General features: G+C 40.7%; 1 long non-coding RNA gene across 1 annotated transcript; it reads right to left on the reverse strand.

Moving 5' to 3' along the window:
* Positions 1 to 2583: 2583 nt before the first annotated feature.
* LOC143434755 (uncharacterized) lies at positions 2584 to 13849 on the reverse strand. Its single transcript, XR_013104514.1, has 3 exons — positions 13217 to 13849; positions 11950 to 12101; positions 2584 to 2803 (listed from the first exon to the last, which is right to left on the reverse strand). It is a non-coding gene; the product is annotated as an uncharacterized LOC143434755 (long non-coding RNA).
* Between the last annotated feature and the right edge of the window lie 850 nt (positions 13850 to 14699).

The raw sequence follows: 14699 nt of genomic DNA on the forward strand, positions 1-14699 counted from the left end.
GCTGAGAGCTGCCACTGATGTAGATTTGAGAGCCCTAGAACAGTCGGTAACAGAGTTAAGTTGTAGGCCGGGCGGTGGTGGCGCACACCTTTAATCCCAGCACTTGGGAGGCAGAGGCAGGTGGATTTCTGAGTTCGAGGCCAGCCTGGTCTACAGAGTGAGTTCCAGGACAGCCAGGGCTACACAGAGAAACCCTTTCTCAAAAAACCAAAACCAAAAACAAACAAACAAACAAACAAAAAAAACAAAAACAAAAACAAAAAAACCCACACACACAAAAAAACCAAACAGAGTTAAGTTGTTACTAGACTTGCTGTTTCTTAAAGGAAGAAGTCTGTGTGCTGCACTAAGAGAAAATGTTACTCTCTCCTATTTCTCAAGAGTGACTAGAGAGTAAATTCAGAGAAAGTTTAAACTAGAGACAAGATAGAGAGGCACAGCAATGTTGATTCGAGAGTTGGTTCAATCCTCCCTTGCTGGACCCCTTGTGATTTTACTTTTGCTTTTAACCATAGGCCCCTACATTTTAAATAGATTAATAACTTTTGTTAGAGAAAGGATAAATGCTGTTCAGCTTTTTGTGTTGCACCACCAATATAGAGCTTTAGGTTAAAAAAATGATAATTATGATGACACTGGGGTTTAAACTTTTCTAAAGATCCTAATCGGAAGAAGTGGGGTGAGAATAGACTTATTAATAATTGAGTTTTTATGATTAAAAACAACCAAATTGGAAGAAGTGGGGATGTAGAGTAAAAAATTATAAAGGCCATTTTATGAAATATGTGTAGATTTTTTGCCTTACAGAACTCGGAACTGAAAATAAGATTTCAGGTCTTCACATTCCAGGTGAAGGACACTTGCTGAATTACATTCCTCAAACCTCGCCCAAGGCAGGAAGACACATTCCTGACCACAGATAAAAGATGCTGCCACATAGGTGGGGCTATAGCAGGAAGAAGCAAAGATAGTTAATCTGAAATAGTTGGTAAATGGTAGGATAGGACACAATGGCATGGTAAAAACCACATTTTTGAGAAGAATGAGTGTGCAGAGTGATTTCACATGACTCTAGATCATTTGGGCTAGATTCCTCTGAAATGTTCCACTGTTATTGGTTACCCCTCCCTTGGTCTTCCCAGTGCTATGTTCAAAATTTGTAAAACAACCAATCATGTATAACCTTGTGAAAATGCAACCATTCATGTGTAACCGCGCGAAAATGCCTTCCTCCCCCCACCCCATGCTATAAAAGACCCTTTAACCCACCACTCTGGGCCAAAGCCTTGCTCTTGGGGCTAAAGAGCTTGTCGTTTTGACCGCTGGCTTACTTCCCTAATAAAGCCTCTGCTGATTGCATCCAGGTATGGTTTCTTGTGATCTTTGGGTGGTCATGATCTAAGACTTGAGGAAGGGTCTCCCAAATATGGGGGTCTTCAGTAGGACACATGTTTATGAACTAATACCATTAATTTGTGTTTTGTGAAAGTCAAATTTGGGCCATTTTCCCGTGGACATACTTGTGTATATTTTTGAGTAATGTGAAGTTGTGGTGACTAAGGAAATGTTTTCACTACACACTTTATTTCCATAAACTTAAAGTATGCAATACTATTCTCTTAAATTTCTTGGCTTAAAACTCACACATGCCAATCATCCAGTCATAATTCTATTTTATTTATACATCAGAGGTAAAACAGAAAGCACTTAATGAACATGAGTTGAAGCTTACCTCTTCCCAACTCTGCAGAAGAAGCAACATTTAAAGTCAGTAGAATATAATGCTACTTGAGTACTGATGTAGTTACATTATTTGGAAAACAAATGATAGTTAGAATTATTTTTTAGAGCACAAAGTTGATTTTCCAAGTTTCAGTTTAAAAGATGTCCTTATCCTAAAAACAAATTTCTCTCACTGAGCATCTTGGCTAAGTAGGACGGTGGGAGGTGGGTGGGTGTCTAATCCAAGGCTACCAAAAACCTCACTTGGAAATCCAGTTTGGTTCCTTGTAATGACTGCTAAGAGCCAATCTACTCACCAACAGATTCTATGCCTATGGACTGAAGAAGCACATACCCACACAGAGATGTGGGAGATTCAGCACATTCGAGAACTAGCATGGTAAGTAAATAACATCTTTAGCTAACTTCTCTGCAAGTCTGTAATTTTAATGTCTGTGGTAAGATGACAAGATCTCGCTGGGGAGCAAAGAACAGTGGTGTCCCCAATGGGACATTTGTCTCTTAATTCCACTTTGTTGTCTCCTGCTTAATAGTAATCTGGGGAGAGCTGTGCACAGAACTTTTTTTAAGTACCAGTGACACACGTGGGTGAGGAATGAGAAGGGTCACAGTCTTGCAGATGACACCAATGCCTCCCATTTTCATGTTAAGATAAGCCATTTTGTACTTTGTAATTCCTCTCCTCTTTGGTCAGAGATGTTTGTATCCTCTCATGAGTTCTCAGCAGACCTGAGGGTCCTCTTCTATCATGACAGACACCTTTTTCACCAGCTCAATTCTGACACAGATGACTGGTTTCCAGATAGGATTGTTCTTGTTGTTCCCCCCCCCCCTGGTTTCCAGACACTCAGTTTTATGTTTCAAAACGTAATGACTTTAAAAGTAAAATTTAAAAGAAATAAAATTCAAAAAATAGAGACACTGAAAGTTGGGGTTGAGGAGGTCATAGGCAGACTGAGCACAGTATGAGTTGAAGCACAGCCTGAGCAGGAGAGGAAGGAGGAGACTGAGCGGGCATCCTTTGTCTTCAGTAATGGATCAGTAAGAGATAGAACTTCCCCTGGAAATAATATAGAATTAAGTTCTGTCCTACAAAGTAGCTTGTGCAAAATTGTGAAAAATGGGACCTTTTGACGTGCCAGGTATAGAATTAGAAGATGCTGCGTTAAAGCAACTATTATGAATTTCTTAAAGTCTGTAATAGACATGATGGATGAAAGGCCAGGTGTATCCTCAGAGAAACCAATTAAAGAAATACATAACAACAATGAAAATAATATCCAGCCAATACTTTTATGTGCATGAACCTGGAAAGACTAGAAAAGGCAGGAGAAAGGCATAACCAGATTCCTGACAGATAGTCTACATAGGTTAGGTTCATTTAAGAAGAAAGGAAAAAAATAAAACCTTTTCCTTGTAAAAAATACAAATTTAAAATAGTAAGAAGCCAGACATGGTAGAATTCACCTTTAACCTTAGCACTTGGGAGGCAGAGGCATGTGGATTTCTGAGTTTGAGGCCAGGCAGGTCTACAGAGCTAGTTCCAGGTCAACCAGGGCTATGTAGAGACTTTTTCTTTCTAAAACAAAACAAAACAAAACAAAACAAAACAAAAGTCAACAAAAAATCAAACAAATAAAAACTAAAATGGTTAAATAAAGGTTGTAACATTCATCTACTGAGAATAATGAAGAGTAACCAAGGTCTTAGAAAAAAACATGGTCTAGGCATTTCCAACTTGATTTGGGTGTCAACTTAGAGGATCTAAAACTATCTAGGAGACAAGTCTGGGGCCTGACTGTGAACGGGCTGTTATATTGGGTTGATTGAGGTAGAGAGACCCACCCTAACTGAATGGTACCATCTACAGGCTGGGGCTCTAGACTGTACAACAGTGAGCTGAACACCAGTGTTCTTTTTGTGTGTGCTTCCTAAATACAGATGCAGCATGACCAGCTGCCTTAAGGTCCTGCCACTGTTCTGTCTTCCCCATTGGACTCTGTCTTCCAACCATGAAGCAAAATAAACTGTTATTTGCTGTTGTCAGATATTTTGTGGCAGCAACAAGAGAATTTCAAACAGAAAATTGGTAAAGAAGTGGAGTTATTGTGATAAAACCTGTTGCATAGGTTTTGGATCTAGTTTCTTGGAGTAATATGGGAAAAAATCAGCTAGAGCCTCCTGATTTTTTTTTTTTTCTTTTTGATTTTTCGAGACAGAGTTTCTCCGTGTGGCCCTGGCTATCCTGGAACTCACTCTGTAGACCAGGCTGGCCTCAAACTCAGAAATTCGCCTGCCTCTGCCTCCCAAATGCTGGGATTAAAGGCATGTGCCACCACCGCCTGGCTGCCTCCTGAATTTTTATAAAAGTGCTTATGATAATCTTACTGTCAACTTCAGAAGATGTAGAATTATTATGGAAGTGAATTTCTGAGCACATCTTTGGGGAGTTTCTGGATTAGATTAGGTGCAATGCAAAGACTCGCTCTAATGTGGTTCATGCCATTCCCTGAATTGTGGTCCTGGACAAACGAACTAGTAGATACTTCTCTCTGCTTCTTCACTGTAGATCACTGTGACCAACTACCTCAGGCTCCTGATGCCATGATTTCCTTATCACCATAGGCAGTGCCCCCAAACTATGAGGCAAAATGGAGCCTTTGCTCTGAGGTTTGCTTTTGTTAGGGTATCTCTGTACATTAACAGGAAATGTAACTTCTTTCTTTTAATGTTCTGCGTTCTTATATATTCTGGATATTAATCCCCTGCTGATAAATGGCTGGATACTTTCTTTTTTTCCTTTCATAATTAACCTAACAATAGCTGTATAAACTCTGTTATTTCAAAGTTCTATAACTTTTGGTTATATCAATTTATCTATTAACTGATCTTTTTCTATTTCATTGATTTCTTTCTTTTCTCTTTTTCTTCTTTCTTTTGATTTTTCTTTTCTCTCTTTTCTTTCTTTCCTTCTTTCTTCCATCCTACCTTTCTTTCTTTTTCTTTCTTTCTTTCTTTCTTTCTTTCTTTCTTTCTTTCTTTCTTTCTTTTTTTTTAAAACAGGGTTTCTCTACATAAACCCGGGTGTCCTGGAACTCACTATATAGACCAGGCTGGTCTCAGAGTCACAGGAATCTGCCTGCCTCTGCCTCCTGAGTGCTGACATTAAAGGTGTGTTCCCCCATGCCTGGATGGACCTTGGAACTGACATGTGGCTTTAGTGGGTTTTGTGATGTGGCATAATCTTCATGAGGTAGGAGAAGCTGTAGATATCTGAGTGACTTAAGTTAGGTTGGCAAAGTGCCTAAACAATCAAGATATGATGAGACATGGGAAAGCAGATGACAGGGCATGTCTAGGTCACTCAAAGCAAATGTACAAAGATTTGTGTCAAGCTGAACTCTCCACAGCAAAAAAAGTTTAACAAAGGCTAGAAACTCTCCACCTGAGAACCTGCTGGCCACGCTGGCCTAGGAATCAGGAGATCTCCACTCTCCTTCCTGTCCTCCACTGAAATCTCCCAGTCTCATCCCCAGCCTAGTAGCAGGGTATTTCAGGGGATTATTCTCCCTCTCCAGCTCCACTCCCTTAGGACTCCTCTGAATCTAGTAGTAGAAACAGCTTTCCTCCTTTCTGTAGATTCATTAAGCTCACCCCCCTTTTAGCCCATCCCCATTCCTTCATGTCTTCCCTAAATACCTAGAAACACATTCTACTTGGGACGCCTGGTGGCCACACCTGGAAAGAAACTCCCTGTCAGGTAATCCACAGTTAATACAGTTTCCCAAGATCCCAAGAAGGCAACAGAAATCAAGCAATGAAAACAGCTACCCAACAAAGATATAATATCAGTACCTGGAATCCACTCAACAAATACTGCTCATTAATAACTCTCAATATCAACAGTCTCAGTTCCCCAATATAGTAACTAACAGATTGGATTGGAAAACAGAGCCTATCTTTCTGCTGCATTCAAGAAACACACCTCACCAGCAAGGACAGACACCACCTAACACAGCAAATGCAGCCATTTTAATATCTGACAAGATAGACTTCAACTCAAACTTGTCAGAAGATGTAGGGAAGAACACTACATGCTCATTAAAGAAAAAAATCAACAAAGAATACCACAGTTCTAAACACTTATGCACCAAACACAAGGCATCCACATTCATAAAAAAACCAAACCAAAACAAAAACACTACTATAGCTAAAATCACACACTGACCCTCACACAATGATAGTGGAGTCCTCAATATCCCCTCTTGCCAACAGAGACAAAAATAAACAGAGACATGCAGGAGTTAAGTAACATAATAAATCAAATGGACCCAGCAAAAATTTACATAACATTTCACCTACACACAAAAGAATATATATTTTTTTCAGCACCTTATGGAACCTTCTCCAAAATTAACCATATGACTGGACATAAAGTGAGTTTCAACAGATATAAGAAAGTTGAAATAACACCCTGCATCCTATCTAACCATTAGGGTTTTAAGCTGGATATCAATAACAACAGAAACAATAGAAAGTATGCAAACTCATGAATACTGAAAAACTCACTACTGAATGAAAACTGATTCAAGACAGAAATTAAGATGAAACTGAAAAATGTTTTAGAGGGGCTGGAGAGATGGTTCAGTGGTTAAAAGCACTGGCTGCTCTTTCAGAGGTCCTGAGTTTGATTCTCAGCAACCATATGGTGGCTCGCAACCATCTGTAATAATGGGATCTGATGCTCTCTTCTGGCATGCATGTGTACATGCAGATAGGGCACATATATAAAATCAATCAACCAATCAACCAATCCTGGAAACAAAACCAAAATGTTTTATAATTGAATGAAAATGAAAACACAACACATGGAAATGTATGGGACACAATGGAGACTGTTCTAAGAGGTAAGTTCATAGTACTAAATGCCTACATAAAAATTTTGGAGAGATGCCATATTAGTAACTTAGCAGTAGAGCTGAAAACTTTAGAATAAATATAGAAACAACATCAAAAAGGAGTAGATGACAGAAAACAATCAAACTCATGGCTGTAATCAATAAAACAGAAACAAAACAAACACAAAGTAATACAAAGAATCAGTGAAATGAAGAGTTGGTTCTTAGAGAAAATCACTAAGACTAGTAAACCCTTAACCAAATTAATTTAGCCAAAACACACGAAGAGACAAATTAATAAAATTAGAGGCAAAAAGGGGGTTAGACCAACAGAGACTGAGGAATTCCAGAGGATCATAAGGGTATTCTTTAAAAGTCTGTACTTTACTAAATTGGAAAACCTAAAAGAAACAGACACATTCTTGATAAATATCACCTACCAAAGTTAAATCAAAATCTGATAAGGAGCTTAGACTTATAACCCCCTAGTGAAATAGAAACATAGTTAAAAGTCACTGACCCCCCACCCTAAATGCCCAGGGCCAGATGGATTCATCACAGAATTCTGCCAGACTTTCAAAGAATTAATGTCAATACTTCTCAAAATAATCCATAAAATAAAAAAGAAGAAACATTGCTTAATTGTTTTTATGAGACCACAATTACTCTGATACTTAAACCACACAAAGACCCAACAAGGAAAGAAAATTACAGACCAAATTCCTTTATGAACATAGATGCTAAAATTCTCAATAAAATACTGGCAAAATGAATACAATAACACATCAAAGAGACCAGTCACCATGATCAGGCGGGCTTCATCCCAGAGATGCTCCATGGACAGAATCAATAAATGTGATCCACCACGTAAACACACTGACAAAAACCCTGGTGTTATATTAGAGGCAGAGAAAGCCTTTGACAAAATCCAACAGTCTTTCATGTTAAAAGTCCTGGAGAGACTAGGGATACAAGACACATTCCCAAACATAAAAAAAAAAAAAAGAGTCCACAACCAACATCAACCTAAATGCAGGGAATCTCAAAGCATTTCCACTAAAATCAGGAACAAGACAAGACTGTCCCCTCTCTCCATACCTGTTCAATACAGTGCTTGAAGTCTTAGCTAGAGCAATGAGACAACTGAAGGAGATCAGGGGGGATACACATAGGAAAGGAAGAAGTCCATATATCTTTTATTTGCAGATGATATGATTGAATATATAAAGGACCCTAAAAACGCCACAGGAAACTCCTACAGCTGCTAAACACTTTCATCAAGGTAGAAAGATAACAAATTAACTCACAAAATTCAGTATCCTTTCTATATAGAAATGACAAATGGGCACAGAGAGAAATTAGGGAAATAATACCTTTCACCATAGCCTCAAAAATATATACAAAATATCTCAGGATAGCCCTAACCAAGCAAATAAAAGACTCATGTGATAAAAACTTTAAGACATGAAGAAAGAGATTGAAGAGCATGTCAGAAGATTGCCCATGCTCATGGATCAGTAGAATAAATATAGTGAAAATGGCCATCCTATCAAAAGCTTTCTACAGTTTAATCCCCATCAAAGTTTCAACACAATTCTTCATGGAAATTGAAAGGACAATTTTCAGCTTCATATAAAAATGCACAAAAATATCCTGTTAAAAACAATTCTGAAAAATAAAAGAACTGCTGGAAATATCACCATCCCTGATTTCAGTTGGTACTATAGAGCTATAGCAACAACAACAATAACAACAACAACAACAATAATAATAACAATAATAAATAAATAATAATAATAAAAAAAGCATGGTATTGGCATAAAACAGACACATGTACCAATGGAATTGAATTGAAGACCCAGACATGAGTCCACACAACTGTGGAAACCTGAATTTTTTTTTAAAGTTTTTTGAGACAGGGTTTCTCTGTGTAGCCCTGGCTGTTCTGGCACTCACTCTGTAGACCAGGCTAGCCTCGAAGGAAACCTAATTTTTGATAAGCAAAAAATGCACACTGGAAAAAAGAATAGATGTTAAGCAATTACTAAATGGGACCTTATGAAATTGGAAAGCTTCTGTATGGCAAAAGACACCATCATTTGGTCAAAGCTACAGGATACAGAATGGGAAAAGTTTACTAATTATACATCTCATAGAGAGCTAATATCTAAAATATGTAAAGAACTCAAAAAATTGAACATCCGAAAAAGCAAAACAAACAAACAAACAAACAAAAAAGAAAACAAAAAAAGAAACAACTGGGCAGTGGTGACTCATGTCTTTAATCCCAGCACTTGGGAGGCAGAGGCAGGTGGATTTCTGAGTTTGAGGCCAGCCTGGTCTACAGAGTGAGTTCCAGGACACCCAGGGCTACACAGAGAAACCCTGTCTCGAATCAAACCAAACCAAACCAAACCAAACCAAACCAAACCAAACCAAACCAAACCAAACCAAACCAATTGGACATCAAGAAAACAAATAACCCAATTAAAGTGGGCCACACCTACTCCAACAAGTGTAGAACTTAACAGGGTTTACAAAATGAGATAATGAAGTTTGCATGTGACTGGATGACATTAAATAAAATTAGCCAGGTGGCGGTGTTGAATGCCTTTAATCCCAGCACTGGGAGGCAGAGGCAAGTGGCTCTCCATGAGTTCAAGGCCAGCATGGTCTATAGGGTGAGTTTTGAGATAGCCAAGATTTTGCAGAGAAAGTCTGCTCAACACCTTCCCCAACCCCTGTAATGGTTTGTATATGCTCAGCCCAGGGAGTGGCACTATTAAAAGGTGTGGCCTTGTTGGAGTAGGTGTGTCACTGTGGGTGTGGGATATAAGACCATCATCCTAGCTACCTGGAAGTGAGTCTTCCACTAGCAGCCTTCAGATGAAGATTTAGAACTCTCAGCTCTGCCTGAACCATTTCTGCCTAGATGCTGCCCTGCTCCTACTTTGATGATGATGGACTAAACCTCTGAACCTGTAAGCCAGCCCCAATTAAATGTTGTCCTTATAAGAGTTGCTTTGGTCATGGTTTCTATTCACAGCAGTAAAACCCTAAGACACCTACTACAACAAAAGTCTCTTAAAATATATACACACATGAAAGAAATCCAAATGGAATCATCGAATAACAGGGGAGACAAAAACCCTAATAGGCGTCTCTCACCACCATGTGAAATCTCCAGTGCTGGGAATGGATTACATCTGATTGAGTTGTTGGCCACATGGGCCCTGTGGATACACACAAAGAATTCAAGAAACTGCCTAGGCTCTTTCTTGGTTGTTCTTCACAAACAGATGATAAGACCCTATTGTTGAAGTCAACACCTCAGTAACTCATTGAATGTGGAGAAGTAGAGCTGGTGTCTACCTAGAGGCTTTGCTCCTACTAACTAATGTTCATGGTACGGAAAGGCACTCTGCATGCCTCAACCCTCTGATAGACAATTTTGATCTGCTGGTGTGATCAATAGTGGCACAAACATGGAAGTAACCACTATCTGATTGGATTTATGGCCCTCTCTATGAATTAGAGCCCATGTCTGACATTGCACAGGTGGCCAAGAACCTGAGACTAGATAGGCTATGCTGATGAGTGGGTCCTTAGCCCAGCAGTAGATAGCCAACACAAAACTAACTCAGAGGTTCCCGATTTTAAGTTTTTATGGTGTGTATATCTGTGTATGTGTATATGCATGTATGTATGTATGTATATGTGTGTATATGTGTATGTCTGTGTATGTATGTGTGTATATGTCTGTATGTGTATGTGTGTGTGCATGTATGTGTGTATGTATGTGTATGTGTGTGTATGTGTGTATATGTGTGTATATGTTTATGTGTGTATATATGTGTGTGTATATGTGTATATGTGTGTATGTGTGTGCATGTATGTGTGTATGTATGTGTGTATATGTGCATGTACGTGTGTGCATGCATGTATGTGTGTGTGCATGTATGTGTGTATGTATGTGTGTATATGTGCATGTATGTGTGTGTATGTATGTGTGTATATATGTGTGTGTGTATGTATGTGTGTATGTATATGTGTGTATGTGTGTGTGTATGTGTGTACATTTCTCAAGCTTTGTTAGGATTTCTTTTTTCTCTTTTTGTTTTATCCTTGTTTGTTTGTTTCTCTTTTTTATTTGCCTGTTTGTTTTCTTAAGAGAAAAAGAATGAAGAATGAGTGATGTTGGAAGAGAGGGGAAGTTATGAGGATCTGAGAGGAGATGAGGGAGGGAACAGTGGTAAGAATATGTTGTATGAAAAACAACTTTACTTTCTTTCTTTCTTTCTCTCTCTCTCTTTCTTTCTTTTTTTCCTTCTCTCTTTTGTGATACAGGGTTTCTCTGTGTAGCTCTGGCTGTCATTCTGTGTTGAATGATAGCACCATAAAGATGGTATGTTTTGTGGGATCTACCTCGGGGCTGCAGTCTTCTCTTCCCCTTAAAATAAAGTAAAAATCACTCTGTAAAATGGAATCTCCTAGGGCAAGACATAACCTGAAAAAAAACTTTGTATGCAATACTGAGTAATTTAGAGCTGGGCACAGCCTGTTCTCAATATACTGCCTCCCCAAATGCCCCACATGGCATGGGTGAGAGCCAGGCTTCATTTGTCCTTACAAGTTTTCCTGTCAAACAAGTTGGGTGAGAAGTACATCAGGGCCTCTCTTTCCTGCCCTCAATTCTGTCCCTAGGTATGATTTATTTTGTGTGTTTGTGTGTGTGTTTATATGTGTATTGTACAAGTAAGCACACACAATGCAGTGCATGCTGCTCTTATTATCACAGTGATGCTTTTACACGTGCCCTTGTGATACAGTGACTAATGAGCTTGGAGCACTGTCCACTTCTTCCTGTGCCACATGAGGGACATGTGACATTCAAGCCAGAGAGATTTGTGCCTAAGCCTATTCTTCCAGTTGATTGGTACTCATACCCTGGAGCAGCTTTATACTTCATATGCAATTTCAGTGCTGTTGGCTAAATTGTTTTAGCCCTAAGTTTGAGGGATGAAGCCTCCAAACATCTTCATTAAAGATTAAATCACAAAAAAAATAAAATAATAGAAAAGTCACCTAAAACAATTGACTTTTAGTGAATCAAAAAGCATGTTTGGGTGGGGGTGGGGTTTGGTGATAAACCAAACAATTCCTGATTTTCCGAATATTTCAAAGAGACTCAGGCACACAAGACATAGTCCTCACCTCTGAGGAGATGGCTTTTGTCTTGTGTTTTGTGTTTCGTGTTGCTGGGGGTAAAATCCAAGTTCTTGTGCTTGTCAGCTGAGTGCTTTCTTACCTGTGAGCCACATCTCTGCTCCTGCTTGTGCTTTGGCAGGAGTGGATTCCAGATGAGTAGATAAGTGACTATTAGAACATAAACAGCAGGCGTCTTCATTTACTCCAGAGGGAGGAGAGTGAATGAGTGTGCGGGGAGCCTGGAGACCTCAACTAGAGAGAGAGAAGATCAAGAAGACAAGGTGCCACACTATTAACAGTGCTTACCCTGGACCAGGAAGATGCTCTTCTGTGTTATCAGCCAGCATCCCCCCCTCCCCTGCCTTTCTTCCCTATGTTAGAAACTGCCCCTCTCACAAGGTATTATAAATACTTATAAAAGGCCTCTGAGTTGTCTCCTTCTCTCTTGAATTCACATAAATGACTTGCAGAAAAGTAACACACACGAACTGGTGTTTGAGAGGTACGAAGTGCGGTGGCACACACCTAGAATCCCAGCCCTCTGGAAGTAGAGATGGGAGGATCAGGAGTTCAAGGTCAGCCTATATAGTGAGTCTGTGGCCAGACTGTATTAAATGAGAACTTATTGAAGAATAGTAATGATATGATAATGATAATAATAAATAAAAAATGATAAGTTTGTAAAGAAAATGCAGGTGCTTGCTTCAGGAGGTCAAGATCTATATCTAAATAACTTTCTCCTCCCTCCCTCCCTCCCTCCCTCCCTTCCTCCCTTCCTCCCTTCCTCCCTTCCTCCCTTCCTCCCTTCCTCCCTTCCTCCCTTTCTTCTTTCCTTCCTTCTTTCTGTGAGTGCTATGTCTACATACGAAAAGAGGGCACCACATCCCATTATAGATAGTAGGGAGTCTCCAGGTGGTTGCTGGGAATTGAACTCAAGACCTCTGGAAGAGAAGCCAGTGCTCTTAACTTTTGAGCCATCTCTCCAGTCCCCCAAATGTGCAGCCCAGGCTGGCCCAGAACTCTTGCCTCCATCTCTTTTAGCAAATCTTATTGGGGTGTGCCATCACAACAGGCTAGATGGCTTAAAAAGGAAAAAGAAGCTCTCTGGAAAAATAACATGCCCACCATGGGACTCTCTCCCTTACTGTCCCACTGTAACTTCCTCACCCTACCTCAGAATCCCCCAAAGCCATCAGGATCCCTGAGCACATCCTAGCATTACCAACAGGGGATTTGAGACACACAGCTTTCAGCCAGTTGATTTCTTTTCTTTCACAGTTTTACACACACACACACACGCACACGCACACGCACACGCACACGCACACGCACACGCACACTCACACAGTTTTCAGAAGAGCTCTTACCAGAGACCTGGCTTCAGGTTGAATGTTCACCAGCATTCAGAATCTGCACTGTGGGGGAAAAAAAAAAACTCGAGGGGGGGGAGGAGGTCCGTCGGCGGGGTTCCAAGGAGGTCTGGCAGCGGGTCCGGGGCTCGCTTCCCACACCGCTGGCCGGCCTAGGGTCCCACATTCACACAGCCACCATGGGTTTGGCGGCTGCAGTTTAAGGTTCCAAAGGCTGAGAACCTGGCGGTGGCAGGCCCAGGTGACACGTGGAGTCTGGTTTTCCAAAGCTTTTATTGTTCATGGCATGGTGAATGGGTATAGATGGCGTGTGCCCCCACCCCCCAAAGTCAGGGGGCCTGGCTTTTTATAGGGAAAGGGAAAAGGGGCGGGAATAACTTAATTAGCTATGCTCCCCCCCCTTTAGATAACTCATTAATATTTTAATCTCTGGAGGTGGAGACTTGTTAATCATGCCCTTTACCTGTGTGCTACGTGACTGAAGATCGCAGGTTAAATGGAGTTACCTCATGCAAGGCCCAACATCCCACTCTCTTTTCTTTCATAAAAGGAGGGGCAACTCTGCATCATCTGTAGTCTGCAAGGTGCAGGTTAATGAGAGATGTGGACCACATGGAGTAGTCTGGAATCCGGGAGATAATTGACGTCCCTGACAGGCAAAGTCCTGTTGGGTCCCCGGCAACCTCAAACCCAGCGCTTTGGGGGGTGGGGGCAGGAACAGAGTTGAACGCCTTCCGTCCCAGAGGGTCTCCGGGGTTCAAAAGCTTGTTCGACCAGGCTATGTCCAAACCATCTCTTTACGGCCTAAATCTCACTCCTTTTTAGTGAAAATTTTGGATGAGGTAGTCAAAAGAAAACACTATGTAGGCCGGAGGGTGTAGCATAACTAAGTCAAGGGTAATGGGAATTGAGGGTATGGTTGGGAAGGCAAGGAATCACTGAAACAATTAAACACAGGTTGTACAGCTTGAAGGTAATGACATCTGATTAATCTAAATAGACATTATGTTTTCCTCACTAACATGTAACTTTAGCTATGTGACTTTGGCAAGAGAGTTCATCTGTAGCTAGAAGGTCTGGATCTGTCTTTTGTAGTGAGCGTCTCTGGGTTTTGGCGTGCATCTCTGGAGTCTGGGGTGGGTTTCTAGATCTCAGCATGCTCTGGGGTCTTCAGTCAGATGAGGTGGCTGGAAGAAGGCAGCTTGGCAGGTTCCAGGAGGTGGCACTGTCTCTGGGTCTCAGTGTGTCTCTGGAGTCTGCAGTCAGATGAGGTGGCTGGGAGAAAGCAGCTTGGCATCTCAGGCAGGTTCCAGAGGATGGCGTGGACTCTGTTGGATCTGTGGATATACCTGTAGGATAATCACAGCAGGGAAGCAGCATCTCCGGCAGGGAGATGTCTGTAAAAGCTGGATATTGAGCATTAAATTGCTTGGGAACAAGCACATTATGGTCTGTCGTTAAGATCCTGGAAAGGCAAAGG

Source organism: Arvicanthis niloticus, chromosome 16 (genome assembly GCF_011762505.2).
Source record: "Arvicanthis niloticus isolate mArvNil1 chromosome 16, mArvNil1.pat.X, whole genome shotgun sequence".
Lineage (NCBI taxonomy): Eukaryota > Metazoa > Chordata > Mammalia > Rodentia > Muridae > Arvicanthis > Arvicanthis niloticus.